The sequence below is a fragment of the Mauremys mutica genome, chromosome 2, assembly GCF_020497125.1.
Source record: "Mauremys mutica isolate MM-2020 ecotype Southern chromosome 2, ASM2049712v1, whole genome shotgun sequence".
NCBI lineage: Eukaryota > Metazoa > Chordata > Testudines > Geoemydidae > Mauremys > Mauremys mutica.
In genome coordinates this window covers 128,776,714-128,790,071 of record NC_059073.1, presented here as the reverse complement: position 1 = coordinate 128,790,071, position 13,358 = coordinate 128,776,714, and the positions used below count along the sequence as shown (strand labels likewise).

The following is a 13,358-nucleotide window of genomic DNA, read 5'->3' as shown; positions in this document are numbered from 1 at the left end:
GCCCGTAGTAATTAGCGTGGTAAAATTCTAATGAAGACAAATTAATTTGTAGTTTTCACATGAGTTACAGGTCAAAGTAAACTCTTGGCTCCTCCATAGTGTTTACTTCTACCTGCTGACTCACATGAAAACTACAACTGTCCTGTCTTCACTAGGATTTTATCTTGTATTAGTTACTATACGTCAGCTTACATGAGTTAAGAACACACCTTTTATTCCTACCAAGCATAAGGCCTGTGAAAGTCACTCAGTTACAAACTACAGTATCTCTATTTCATTGTTAGGGTCAGGATTCAACTGCAACTGCCACCAGGTGACAAGTCTTTTGTACTGTGTTGCACAGAAAGCCAGATTCTGATCTCCCTTTACACCAATCTTATACCATTGTAATGCCATTGACTTCAGCTCATTTGATTTTACCCTAGTTTGGACAGGATGAGAATCAGTCTCAGACTGTTCCAATTCTTACAGTGCTGCATTGGGTCAATCCCTATGGTAGCTCTGAAATTGACCTGAGGCCAGCAAATTCACTTTAATCCAGGACTTGGATTCAGCCTTTCAGGGATGAGGTAAATGTATTAACTTTAGGTTGTCTCCCAACTCCCTTTTGTTTTAGTAACATCATCGTTTTTATTACAAATGAGCAATTGATATTTGTAAAAGCAAAAATCTAAAGTTTTCTACCAAATTTGGTTCAAACTGTGAGAGCAAGAAATTAAAAAGTGGGAGTAATTCTAGGTCCACAAGTCTCCAGCCATCTGGTTGTTTGAATGAAGAGAGGAGAGAGGAAATGGTGCCTGCAGGGAAAAAAAATGAAACGATTTAAAAATAAAATACTAACACTTTAAAAATGTCAGCTTTTTTCTTTTTCTTTTCTTTCTTTTTTTTTTTTTTTTTTAGTAATAAGACATCTGGAGTTGGTAGGTTTTTTTTTTTTCCCCTGGCTTCATCTGAACTGAATATTGTGTGAGTAGCATGCAGTAAATAGCACAGTGCAGCACACTCACATTCACAGCAATGACTTTATTCTCACTGTGCACTTGGCAGATTTTATTCATTTTCTGCCTCTTTCACAACTTGCTGCAGTGATTACACAAAATCATTGCAGTCATAATACAAACAAGGGAAAACATCTTACTTTATCTCTATACATTGGGTGGTAATTTCATTTCCCTGTAACATTAAAATCAACAAATGCACACATTCCTAATTTAACAAATAGCAAATGAGGAAAAAAATAGAGTATATGACTTTCTTACTATTTGACGTTTGCGTAATATAGATGCACTGTAGTCTTCCTTAGTTTGTAGCATACTCAAATAGCTGAGAGCACATTAACAGCACCACAAGCAACCTAGTCAAGGATAAGTGTGTCATATGTCTGTGTGCACCTACCTAATGTACGCAATGTCAAGATGTGTATGTGCAAATCTGGTATTTGTGCATCTGACAATACCTTATTTGAATATACACATCTGACATTTGTTAAGTGCACAAAAATTTTTGTCTCAGAAAATCTGGCCCTGAAAGCAGTGTGACGTAAAAATAGGGGGTCCAAGATTCTCAGCCGGTGCAAAGGGCGTAGTTCCAGCGATGCCATGAGGGAGAGGCTGATTTACAGCAGATGAGGATGATGGGTGCCCTTTATTTTTCATACATTTGCTTTCTTGGTGTATAGAGTAGCATCTCTTTCAGTGCTTTGGGCATCACATAGTATTGGGGGGAAATTAAGATGAACAATTCAATTTTGTACATAAACAATTTTGAAATATTACCTATAATTTTCCAATCAGTTGTTAGTAACAAATTTCATACTGGCACAACTCTCATACTCCTGTTCTAGTTAAATATTCAGTTTGGCAGCATCAGTTTCAGCATATCCATTTTATATTTCAGTGTGTCGCCAAAGCTTCCTGAAAGCCCAAATACTTGCCAACTAAATCAATTTCTACTTAGTTCATAGTTACGTCTGCTCATCCAAGACATCCCCCACACAAGAAATTATTAGTTTAAACTGCACCGCTATACATGTATTTTAGCTTCTACTTGCATTTATTAGCACTCCAGCTTACAATAGACAATCACACGCAGACACTTCAGGTTTGAAATAAAGATGTTCATACTGTTCTTCTATTCATTTATAGGAGCGAAAAGTGGCTAGGAAATTAACAGTAGTACTTCACTGAAAGGCGTCGCATCTCTATAAAATAGTTTTCTTCAGACTTGCATTTATTTTCTGATAAGCACATGTCCAAAATTAAGTTAGAATGACAGATAAAGAAACACTGTTATTCCCTGGGTGTATATATTCCCTCCATCTGGTGCATTATTTTCCAAACTCACTTCATTTGGTTTTCAAATGTTAACTAACAGCTGGTCTAAAGGTTTTCATATTTGCTTTGCACACGTTCACAATTCACATGATTTTTAATATTCTCTGTAACATTTAGTTTGGGTTTTTTCAGTTTGCTCATCTTGACTTTCAAAAACACCAAAACTTTTTTGTTTAATTTACCATTTAAAAAAAATACACTGGTCCTGTTTCTGCCTTCACATCAGACTGAATTACGAGTTACTTCATTCAAGCCAATATGAAATCATTATAAGTTAAAGCAGAATCAGGCTCAACACATCAAATTTTAGGAAGATGCTGTGGCCTGGTTCCCAACTGTCTTGCACCTTGTCTAGTTAATTGCACCTGTGTAAAGTGAGTTCAAAATAGTTGTAAAGTCTTTCCAGCTGTGAGTAGAAAAAATCTGATTTGATAGCATTTCATACTCACTTTGCACAGGTGCAATTAACTAGACAAGATGCAAAACAGTGGAGAACTGGGTCCATAATCTTGTTTGTTCCAGTGAATTCATTAGTTAGCATGAACATTCATTCACCAATATAATTTGATTTAATGCACAATATATTCTTGTGAGTACTCCAGGTAACAGAAGCAAAGAATCCTGTGGCACCTTATAGACTAACAGACGTTTTGGAGCATGAACTTTCGTGGGTGAATACCCACTTCGTCGGATACAAGTAGTGGAAATGTCCAGGGGCAGGTATATATATGCAAGCAAGAAGCAAGCTAGAGATAACAAGGTTAGTTCAATCAGGGAGGATGAGGCCCTGTTCTAGCAGTTGAGGTGTGAAAACCAAGGGAGGAGACACTGGTTTTGTAGTTGGCAAGCCATTCACAGTCTTTGTTTAATCCTGAGCTGATGGTGTCAAATTTGCAGATGAACTGAAGCTCAGCAGTTTCTCTTTGAAGTCTGGTTCCGAAGTTTTTTTGCTGCAGGATGGCCACCTTAAGATCTGCTATTGTGTGGCCAGGGAGGTTGAAGTGTTCTCCTACAGGTTTTTGTATATTGCCATTCCTAATATCTGATTTGTGTCAATTTATCCTTTTCCGTAGAGACTGTCCAGTTTGGCCGATGTACATAGCAGAGAGGCATTGCTGGCATATGATGGCGTATATTACATTGGTGGACGTGCAGGTGAATGAACTGGTGATGGTGTGGCTGATCTGGTTAGGTCCTGTGATGGTGTCGCTGGTGTAGATATGTGGGCAGAGTTGGCATCGAGGTTTGTTGCATGGATTGGTTCCTGAGCTACAGTTACTATGGTGCGGTGTGCAGTTACTGGTGAGAATATGCTTCAGGTTGGCAGGTTGTCTGTGGGCGAAGACTGGCCTGCCACCCAAGGCCTGTGAAAGTGTGGGATCATTGTCCAGGATGGGTTGTAGATCCCTGATGATGCGCTGGAGGGGTTTTAGCTGAGGACTGTATGTGATGGCCAGTGGAGTCCTGTTGGTTTCTTTCCAATGCAAAATACAATATACAATATACAAAAACCTGTAGGAGAACACTTCAACCCAGGCATCCCTGCCCAACACCTCACAGACCTCATGAATTACCTACAATAAATAAAGCAGTTCAGCAAATGGAAGCAGCAGTGATAAAATCTAACTAATTGTGGGATAAGGCATTTGTGCCTGTAGGTTATCAACCCAGGGCAGTTCAGCATTAAAGAGGACATCACCCTGTTAGCTGTCTAACTACCAGGGGTCTAGAACTGCCTCATGAATAATCTCAGCAGGTTTTTCTCCCTGAGCCAAAAATGGTCCCTGAAGGCAGAGGTCCTTTGGATGGTTTTTGCAACGTGGGGCATCTGCACAATCAATCTCTTTATGATGAGGGAAAACAGGAAGTGTTGCCTACTCTGTTCTCTGAAGGAGCTCAGCCCAGGCTCCCTCTCTGGTGCTCTCCTACATTCCCTCCTATCTCAATCATTCCCCAGATCATTGTCAAGCTTAAGGTGGATCGAGCCAGGCTCATGCTGACCCCACAACGTTGCCAAGAAAGATTCTTGAACTGTCTTTCTCTCAGTCCAGATTCCCATGCTACTTCATCTCCTTCCTGACCTCCTCGCACAGCTGCACCACACCCTACATTCAGTGATCTGCTCCCTGGACCTTATGGCGTGGCTGCTTCATAGCTGAATGAGGAGGAAGACTGTTGCTCAGAGGCTCTCCTACTTAACAGTAGGAAGCCTTTAGAACAGCCTATTTAGCAAAATGGATGAGGTTTTCTGCATGGCCCTTGGCCTTTGGGACCTACTCAGCAGAGATTTCCATCCAGGAAATTTTGGAGTAGCTGCTACACTTTCAGGAATTGGGCTTAGCACTCAGTTCTCTGAGAGTGGACTTGGCAGCAATATTGGCATTTCATCCACCTATACAAGGGAAATTGGTTTCCTCCAATGTCATGGTGATGAGATTTCTGAAAGGACTTCTTCACCTTTCTCCTCCAATCCAAGAGCCCCAAGTGGGATCTGAACACAGTTTTAGCAGCTCTAATGGGTCCTCTATTCCAGCCCCTTGCTTCCTTTCAGCTGCCACTCCAGTCTCAGAAAACTATCGGGATTCTTGATAGCCATTACCTCTGTCAAGAGGGTGCGAGAGTTGCAGGCCCTGATGGCTGGGCCTCCTTATGCACAGTTCTCCAGAGACAAGGCTACGCTCTGGTCACACCCAAAATTTGTATCCAAGGTGGTCTTTCAGTTTCACTTGAACCAAGTGGAGTATTTGCATGTATTTTTCCTTAAGACACATTCCTCCCTGGAGGAAGAATGCCTTTAGACATAAGATGCCATCTAGCCTTTTATCTGAACAGGACTGAATAGTTTTGTGCTTTGCCTCCCCTGTTCATACCATATGTGGACTGCATGAAGGGACAAGCAGTCTCTGCGCAAATCATCTCTAGATGGATAACGTCGTGTATCAAGACTGCATATAAGATAGTGTTGGCTATGCCTGTTCAGCAGATATGAGCACAGCCAAACTGACACTTTTCCTCAATTACATTTCTATATTGGACGTTTGTAGGGCAGCCACATGCTCAGCCTTACATACATTTACGGACCGTTACATGATCACTGCTTCTTCCAGAGTGAATGCTAATAGCAGAAGAGTGGTCCTGCAATTCTTATTCAGGTAAACTCCCGACTCTGGATGGGGATACTGCTTCCTAGTCACCTACTTGGAATTCATATCTGTGTCTACTTGAAGAAGAAATGGTCATGTATGGTAACTGTGGTTCTCCGAGATGTGATGCAGACATGTATTCCATGACCCACCCTCCGTCCCCCCTGCATTGGAATCTTCCTCTTGACATTCAATGCAAAGGAACTGAGGGAGGGGGGGTGTCGGGGCATCTAGGGGAGGGGCTACAGGCACAAGGCAGGAGCGCTGCCCCGCTACAGGTACTGTTGGGCAAAAGTCTCCGGATCCAGGGTGCACATCTACTTGAAATATGTCTGCATCACATCTCAAAGAACTACAGTTACAGTATGTTACTGTTTCTTTATTTGAAATAGTTGTTTGAATTCTGAGAAAATATACTAAGCAGAAAGCGATAGCAATACTACAGACCGTCAACCCACCTTTTCCACATCAGACACTGGCCCAGTTGTGGAACCATGGTAACACAGTTGCTCTAATGATGTTTTGTTCTACAGGTCTGAGTGCATAAGCATCCTTACTTCTTAACGGGGAAGAAGGAGGAAGGGGAGCAGAAGAGGGGTGTGTGCTACAAGACAAAAATGAACAGCCTCATGGGGTCTCTAAAGAGCTTGCCTTACATGCATGTGTACAGAAGCCCAGACTGATTTTATCCCTATATTTAGAATCATAGTGTGAACCCCTTACTCCCATTGGAAAGCAGTTTCTCACACAGGTAGTCCTGTTGACTTCAGTGGTAAAATCTATAGCATAAATAAATACTCTCCAGGGTGAGGAAAGACTCCACAGTCTAGCCCTTTGTTATCCATGTGTCTTATATTTGTGGTGCTCTGTAGGAACCAGATTCTCCCACCTTACTTGGGTTGAGTTGAACCTCACTCCCCAGGAGGTGCCATTTGAATGAATGGTACTGCTTATAGAGTGAGATATTACTCAAGGTAAGAAATAAAAGCTGAACCTAGAATTCTTAGGCCTTCTCTACATTAGTGGTAATGTGTAGGGCACGTGTAGAGTGTGAAGTCAGCTCTGCTTAGCTGCTTTTCTAATCTGGCCTCACTGCAAAATCAGCTCTGCAATGTTGCCACCACTTGTCAAGTCTCACATATTTTACCAAGTGGAAACAAAGTCCCTACATATTACTAAGACAAAGCTCTCTCCTAATCATCCTGTTGAATTTGGATTTTGTTACCAAGTCAAAGTTCACTACCTCTAAACTCTGGGTTATCAAGCTTCCATCATTCTAATCCCTTTTCATGAGTACAGTGATATGATCATCTAATATAATGTATACATTCAAAACAACAACACTCAGTAGGTAGAATTGTAGGTAAGCGATATCATAATTTATGTTAATTAACCTGTCCACAGCTGTATTTTCCCCTCCTTTTATATCAGGGGCATAGAGTTCTATCTCTCCAAGTCTCCCGGCACTGAGGCTTACACATGTATTTGTTTAAATCAGAGTTTCATTTGTGGCTATCTCTGCTCAGGTAATGAGATCTAGATGCTTCATCTGCAATGCATAGAAAGATCTGGAGGGTCTCCAAAACATGCTTTGAATGGCTACAGCTACAGCTTTGAATTCATTACAGCTGAAGAGAATTATTATTATTAGTTATTTGTTTTATGGTAGTGCATAAAGCCCCCAAATGAAATCAATGGCCCCTTTTGCGCAGAGCTGCACCTGGATATCGAAAAAGACAATCCCTGTTCCAAAGAGTGTATACTGTAAAAATACAAGACAAAGTCTGGGAAGGGAAACAGGCACAGAGTGAAAGTGACTTGCCCAAGGTCACCTAGCAAGTCAGTGGGGGACAAGGACCAGCGGTGTTAGGGGGTGAGGGTCCTGGGGGGCAGTTGGGGCAGGGGTCCAGGGAGGGGGCAAACAGTGGCCGCATGCCGGGATTCAAACGGCTCTGGGCTGCCTGCAGCCGCGGGGAGCCCTGAACCCTTTAAATCCCAGCCGCGGCTGGCAATCTCTGCGGGCAGCCCAGAGCCCTCTGACTCCCGGCCCCAGCTGAGATTTAAAGGGCTCTGGGCTCGCCGCAGCTGAGATTTAAAGGGCTCTGGGCTCCCCGCCGCTGCGGACAGTCCAGGGCCCTCTGACTCCCAGCCGCAGCTGAGATTTAAAGGGCTCTACGCTCCCCGCCACTGCGGGCAACCCAGAACCCTTTGATTCCCGGCCGCGGCTGGGATATAAAGGGCTCTGGGCTCCCCGCGGTTGCCGGCAGCCCAGAGCTCTTTGCTTCCTGCCCGCGACCGGGATTTAAAGGGCTCTGGGCTGCCCGCAAAGCGCCGTGAGCGGGGGGATTTAGATCATGCTGCCTCTTTATGATGTCACCATTTATTAACAGTGGGACAAATTCATCCCTCATGTAACTCCATTGATTTCAGTAGGGTTACACTCGGTAGCCAGCGTACAGTACATAACTAAGGGGTTTTCCCCTTTATTTGAATGGTACAACCTCACTCCTACTCCCCCTTTAGATCATAAAAGGCAAAGCAGTGGAACAGGTTGTAATTGAGCTTTAAACTGTATTCTACTGTCAGCCACTTGGCGGTACAATGTGTAACATATCATATTTAAGCTCACAACAGCCACTCGTGGCAATGCATTAAAGGATTTTATAGTGAACACATCTGGTGTATCTTTCTGGGAAAGACACTCTGTAGCCAGTTCATCTCTGGTACTTAAGCCTGATCTGCTGGTAGCAGCCCTGCAACCTACTGTGTACAAGGAGTACACCACACACCTCTTGCATTCTTCTGGTAAAAAAGTTCTCTACAGAAGTTAAGTAAAAATCCACCATTTATGCACCAGAACTGAATGAATATTAATGTTTTATTTTCCTGGAGAAAAAGCAACAGTATATCAAAACTAAACTACTCATCAAGGAAGATCTTATTTCTTGATCACATACGAGTCAATAAATGTAGGACTATATTAACTGAAATGAGTCTTCTGTATTACATGCAATAACCCAGGATCGGAATGCCATTTTCTCATTAGGTACCAGTTTAATTTATATTAAGAAGCAGTAAGAATAATGTACTTGCATAAGTATCTAGTTTTCAATTGTACGAAATACAACTGTACTCCATCTCACTTAATTTTGACCTACAAAGCTTATCTTATGCAACTTTTGTCTTCCCAACCTTTTCAGACACTTAACTTTGGAGAACTCCAATGTGTTCTTCCCCCCTTGAATCACACCAGCCAGCCTCTCTCTGCTTTAACTTCCTTTAGTCAAAAAGTGTGATGGTTCCAGAAGGGTATCCAAAACAATGAAGAATACTGTGTTTTCTCAGAAACGCTTACCCAGTTATAGAATTAAAAAGTATCCCCTTCTAGGTATCACACAGGTATGCCTGTTTCTTGCCAGTTATTGGAGTTTCTGCCAGTTTCTAATAATCTAAAATAGTAAAATACCTCAGTGTCACACTGGGAGCTCATGTTCAGCTGACTATCCACCATGACCCCCAAATCTTTTCCAGAGTCACTGCCGGACAGAGTCCCTCATCATTTAAGTATGGCCTACATTTTTTGTTCTTAGATGTATACATTCATTTAGTTGTACTAAAAAGGAAAGTTTGCTTACACCCAGTTTACCAATATCCAGAGCACTCTGTATGTGACCTGTACTCTTCATTATTTACCTACATTTCCCAAGGGTGTGGATTTTTTGCACACCTGAGTGACAAATTTATACCCATGTAAGGCTGTAATGTAGACCTGGCCATAGTGTTGGCTGTATATGAGCCTCATCCTTCTCCAACCTGACTCTCAGTGACAGAGGCATGGAAGATAGTAACTGAAGCTGGGGCCATCTCCTGCAATGCCACTCCTGCTGTGAGAACTGCCTGGAATTATAGCTGAGCAATGAAGATTTTACATCTTAACCAATCTCTTTGCTCTATACTCTCTTTGGATTTATTCACCTATCCAGCTTCCATGTCTTCCCTTTTGAATCTAGATGCTCTGGTCTCCTTACATTGAATTAATTTCATAGGTGTTTTTTTTTCCAAATCAAGTGTTAAGAGGGCACCAATGGATCATGAAGAGAATATCAATGAAGCAAAATGGCTGGGCAGAATCAAGATGGACAGACAGACAGACAGACAAATGGGAAAGGAACTTTTGTGGTTATTGATTTGTGGCCTCCTTGTTAGTCTGTTACTAAAGAACTGTTCTCACTGTGCATACATTTTGCCTTATTTCTCAGCTAAATGTTTCCCTCTTTGGCTACATGCTTGTGCTGCCTGTTCTACCATCCTTCAAGGCTGTGAATAATTCCCCTTCTTTCTTCCTGTTAGGTAGTTATCAATATTAATCATATCTGATCAAATCCTCAGTCTTGTCTTTGCTACATTTCACACATATAGCAACCTGGTCTCTTATTTTTCTCTCTGGCCACCTCATTTCAGCTCTTTAGAACCATATTGGCTAAATATAGGTCTAAAATCAGATTCCAGATCTACAGACCCCTAACCTTGGGGAGATTTGCAATCTGAACTGGGAATTGAATTCAATTTCAGAGATCTCTACCATCTATATAATGGATCAAATCAAAATCCTGGTACCAAACCCATTCAGACTTTGGGGGGATTGGAGTCTGTATCTGTATCTCACAACTTGGAACCAGTTTCTGGTAATAATGACATATCCCTCAGCATAAACACAAAGAAACTTTTCAGGCTCCTCTTTATCTTTTAGAGACACACAAAGAAGCAGTGACCATGGGACAACCAGAGAATGAACAGACATAATCGGTAACCCATTATTTATACATTGAAGAAAACCACTGGACTTACTCTCCCTAAAGGTTTCAGAGTAGCAGCCGTGTTAGTCTGTATCTGCAAAAAGAACAGGAGTACTTGTGGCACCTTAAAGACTAACAAATTTATTTTAGCATGAGCTTTCGTGAGCTGCAGCTCACTTCTTCGGATGCATAGAATGGAACACACAGACAGGAGATATTTATACATACAGAGAACATGAAAAGGTGGAAGTATGCATACCAACAGGAAGAGTCTAATCAATTGAGATGAACTATCATCAGTAGGAGGAAAATAAACTTTTTGAAGTGATAATTAAGATGGCCCATAGAAGGTGTGAGGAGAACTTAACATAGGGAAATAGATTCAATTAGTGTAATGCCATCATGTGCCAGCAATGCCCTTCTGCCATGTACATTGGCCAAACCGGACAGTCTCTACGCAAAAGAATAAATGGACACAAATCTGACATCAGGAATCATAACATTCAAAAACCAGTGGGACAACACTTCAACCTCTCTAACCACTCAGTGACAGACTTGAAGGTGACAATTTTGCAACAAAAAAACTTCAAAAACAGACTCCAAAGAGAAACTGCTGAACTCGAATTAATATGCAAACTAGATACAATTAACTGTGGCCTAAACAGAGACTGGGAATGGTTGGGTCATTACACTAATTGAATCTATTTCCCTATGTTAAGTTCTCCTCACACCTTCTATGGGCCATCTTAATTATCACTTCAAAAAGTTTTTTTTCCTCCTACTGATGATAGCTCATCTCAATTGATTAGACTCTTCCTGTTGGTATGCATACTTCCACCTTTTCATGTTCTCTGTATGTGTAAATATCTCCTGTCTGTGTGTTCCATTCTATGCATCCGAAGAAGTGAGCTGCAGCTCACGAAAGCTCATGCTAAAATAAATTTGTTAGTCTTTAAGGTGCCACATGTACTCCTGTTCTTTCTCCCTAAAGGGGAGATTCTGTGCCTTGTGCAGGATTCCAACTTCCTTGCTGCCTCATTATCACTATATTTTGGATTAGAGATGGGCACAAACAAAAAGTTTGGATTTGAACACCTCTGTCTTTCCAAGAAGTGTGTCAAAATATAGGTTTGCATCTAAATTCTTTGGATCAGGCCTATCTCTAGTGAATCTTGGGCAAAACTGGAGAAGCACACTATTAGCAATTCTGCTGTCTGATTCACCATGACACTCGCTGCTGATATTGGTCCTGAAGACTTAATGGAAAGGCAAGGCCATCAGCATTGTGACCCCATTGTTGATTGCACCGGTAGCGATGGCCAATGAGAATAACAGCCTCTTAATTTCAGTCTCTCCTTCCATTCAGCTCTGCAGGATCAGGATAGATCAGATTCATTGGAGCAGAGGGAGAGCTCAGTGGTTTGAGCATTGGCCTGTTAAACCCAGTGTTGTGAGTTCAATCCTTGAGGGGGCCATTTAGGGAACTGGCATAAAAAAAATCTGTCTGGGGATTGGTCCTGCTTTGAGCAGCGGGTTGGACTAGATGACCTCCTGAGGTCCCTTCCAACCTTGCTATTCTATGATTATATCTCTACTAGTGTCTGGCACCCACTGCCTCTTTGAGGAAGTGGCATTTCAAATGTTCAGGGTAAAAGTTGGATCTCCAGTGTAGCTCAAGTTCACTTTAATTACTCTCTGCCTGGATTCTTCAGGGGTTAGGGTTGTCAGCTTTCTACTTACACAAAACTGAACACCCTTGCTCTGCCCTGGACCTGCCCCTCCTCTGAGGCCCCACCCCCTGCTCACTCCATCACCCATTCCTCTGTCACTCACTCTCCCCATACTCACTCACTTGCTCATTTTCAGCAGGCTATCTCAGGGGGTTTGGATGCAGGAGGGTGTGAGGGCTCCGTCAGGGGGTGCAGGTTCCAGGGTGGGGCCAGAAATGAGGAGTTCAGGGTGCAGGAGGGGACTCCAGGATGAGGTAGTGGGTTGGGATGCAGGAGGGGATGAGAGCTCTGGCTGGGGGGGGCAAGGATGAGGGGTTTGTAGTGTAGGAGGGGATTGGGGGTGGAGCCAAGGGTTTCAGAGTATGGAAGGGGGCTCTGGACTGAGGCAGGGGTTGGGGAGTAGGAAGGAGTATAGACTCTGGGATGGGGTGACTGTTCCAGGGTGGGGCCAGAAATGAGGGGGTCAGGGTGTGGGAGGGGGCTCTGGGCTGTGGCAGGGGGTTGGAGTGTGGTGGTGGCTCCAGCTGGGGTGCAGGCTCTGGGGTGGGGTGGGGATGAAGGGTTTGGAGTGTAGGAGGGTGCTCTGGGCTGGAACCAAGAGGTTTGGAGGGTGGGAGGGGGATCAGGGCTTGGGTAGGGGGTTGGGGAATGGGAGGGGGTTAGGGGTGCAGAATCTGAGCATCTGCAACAGCTCCTGGAAGCAGCAGCATGACTCTTCTCCAGCTCCTATGCGGAGGCACAGCCAGATGGCTCTGCCCACTGCCCTGTCCACAGGCACTGCCTCTGCAGCTTGAGGCAGGGGCAGCATTCAGAGGCCCTGGCTGCCCCTATGTGTAGGAGCCAGAGTGGGGACATGATGCTGCTTTTGGGAGCCGCACAGAGCGATGGCAGGCAGGGAGCCTGCCTTAACCCCGTTGCACCACCGATTGGACTTTAAACAGCTCAGTCAGTGGTGCTGATCAGAGCTGTCAGTGTCCCTTTTCAACTGGGCTTTCCACTCAAAAAACGGACACCTGGCAACCCTAGTTCTGATTCATCTGACAGCTAGAGCTAACTGGAGGTGACAGTCCCATGTTGAAGCAACTTTTAAGGCTTCTAAGTTTGATTTTGTTCCCGAGTTCTGACACAATTTCAGAGTTTCATTTAGTCAAAGGTTCTGACTGGCTCTACTGAGAACATCACAAAGAGGAATAGGCCATTTTCCATCGCTGCACTTCTTTTATAATGCAGAAGTTTTGTGCAGAGCTCCTTCCCCCTACACTAGCCCTGAAAGAAGAGTGCATAGTGTGGGACTCCGTTCCACTCCCCTTGTCAGCCTCTGTCCCCCATCCTGTTAGTTTCCACCTTCCTTTCTCC

At 43.4% G+C, this 13,358-nt stretch overlaps 1 long non-coding RNA gene across 1 annotated transcript in view; it reads right to left on the bottom strand.

Moving 5' to 3' along the window:
* Positions 1-605: 605 nt before the first annotated feature.
* LOC123362501 overlaps positions 606-13,358 on the bottom strand; it is a 28,058-nt gene continuing 15,305 nt past the window's right edge. Inside the window, exon 2 of the long non-coding RNA XR_006576459.1 lies at positions 606-797. This is a non-coding gene — a long non-coding RNA (uncharacterized LOC123362501). The remainder of the gene's footprint in view (positions 798-13,358) is intronic.